Source organism: Anopheles merus, unplaced genomic scaffold (genome assembly GCF_017562075.2).
Source record: "Anopheles merus strain MAF unplaced genomic scaffold, AmerM5.1 LNR4000756, whole genome shotgun sequence".
Classification (NCBI taxonomy): domain Eukaryota; kingdom Metazoa; phylum Arthropoda; class Insecta; order Diptera; family Culicidae; genus Anopheles; species Anopheles merus.
In genome coordinates, this window is record NW_024428336.1 from 10,001 (window position 1) to 12,239 (window position 2,239).

The following is a 2,239-nucleotide window of genomic DNA, read 5'->3' on the forward strand; positions in this document are numbered from 1 at the left end:
ACGACGTTCCTAGGTTATGGACGAAAAGTGACGATTTAGTGCCGGTCAGGATAGCCGTGCACCAAAATTGTGTACCGATCAGGGAAAGTACAACACGGAGGGCGCAGCCCGAGCGTACGCGTTCATGGATGTCCATGTTGGTACAAGTTGCCGGTCAGGATAGCCGTGCACCAAAATTGTGTACCGATCAGGGAAAGTACAACACGGAGGGCGCAGCCCGAGCGTACGCGTTCATGGATGTCCATGTTGGTACAAGTTGCCGGTCAGGATAGCCGTGCACCAAAATTGTGTACCGATCAGGGAAAGTACAACACGGAGGGCGCAGCCCGAGCGTACGCGTTCATGGATGTCCATGTTGGTACAAGTTGCCGGTCAGGATAGCCGTGCACCAAAATTGTGTACCGATCAGGGAAAGTACAACACGGAGGGCGCAGCCCGAGCGTACGCGTTCATGGATGTCCATGTTGGTACAAGTTGCCGGTCAGGATAGCCGTGCACCAAAATTGTGTACCGATCAGGGAAAGTACAACACGGAGGGCGCAGCCCGAGCGTACGCGTTCATGGATGTCCATGTTGGTACAAGTTGCCGGTCAGGATAGCCGTGCACCAAAATTGTGTACCGATCAGGGAAAGTACACTACGTTCCTATGACTTGGGTGAAAAGTGTTGATAAAGTGCCGGATAGGATAGACGGTGGCTTATCGTACACATCACAAACAAAAACCCCTTAGTGAGCAGTAGCAAGTGTCGATGGAACAAAGCGAAGGCAATACAAACTGATCAAGTACAATAAAGAACGCTACGTACTAGGACTTCTGTCCAAGAATGGTGTCCGCGACGGGAGGGCAATGGTCGAGCAAGCAGGTTTCCCTAGTAAACCTGTATGGTAAACATACCCAAGCGTGTCCGTATGCACGCAACGATAGTCACGAACGGGCACATACCTAGGGAAAGTACTCTACGTACTAGGACTTCTGTCCAAGAATGGTGTCCGCGACGGGAGGGCAATGGTCGAGCAAGCAGGTTTCCCTAGTAAACCTTGTATGGTAAACATACCCAAGCGTGTCCGTATGCACGCAACGATAGTCACGAACGGGCACATACCTAGGGAAAGTACTCTACGTACTAGGACTTCTGTCCAAGAATGGTGTCCGCGACGGGAGGGCAATGGTCGAGCAAGCAGGTTTCCCTAGTAAACCTTGTATGGTAAACATACCCAAGCGTGTCCGTATGCACGCAACGATAGTCACGAACGGGCACATACCTAGGGAAAGTACTCTACGTACTAGGACTTCTGTCCAAGAATGGTGTCCGCGACGGGAGGGCAATGGTCGAGCAAGCAGGTTTCCCTAGTAAACCTTGTATGGTAAACATACCCAAGCGTGTCCGTATGCACGCAACGATAGTCACGAACGGGCACATACCTAGGGAAAGTACTCTACGTACTAGGACTTCTGTCCAAGAATGGTGTCCGCGACGGGAGGGCAATGGTCGAGCAAGCAGGTTTCCTAGTAAACCTTGTATGGTAAACATACCCAAGCGTGTCCGTATGCACGCAACGATAGTCACGAACGGGCACATACCTAGGGAAAGTACTCTACGTACTAGGACTTCTGTCCAAGAATGGTGTCCGCGACGGGAGGGCAATGGTCGAGCAAGCAGGTTTCCCTAGTAAACCTTGTATGGTAAACATACCCAAGCGTGTCCGTATGCACGCAACGATAGTCACGAACGGGCACATACCTAGGGAAAGTACTCTACGTACTAGGACTTCTGTCCAAGAATGGTGTCCGCGACGGGAGGGCAATGGTCGAGCAAGCAGGTTTCCCTAGTAAACCTTGTATGGTAAACATACCCAAGCGTGTCCGTATGCACGCAACGATAGTCACGAACGGGCACATACCTAGGGAAAGTACTCTACGTACTAGGACTTCTGTCCAAGAATGGTGTCCGCGACGGGAGGGCAATGGTCGAGCAAGCAGGTTTCCCTAGTAAACCTTGTATGGTAAACATACCCAAGCGTGTCCGTATGCACGCAACGATAGTCACGAACGGGCACATACCTAGGGAAAGTACTCTACGTACTAGGACTTCTGTCCAAGAATGGTGTCCGCGACGGGAGGGCAATGGTCGAGCAAGCAGGTTTCCCTAGTAAACCTTGTATGGTAAACATACCCAAGCGTGTCCGTATGCACGCAACGATAGTCACGAACGGGCACATACCTAGGGAAAGTACTCT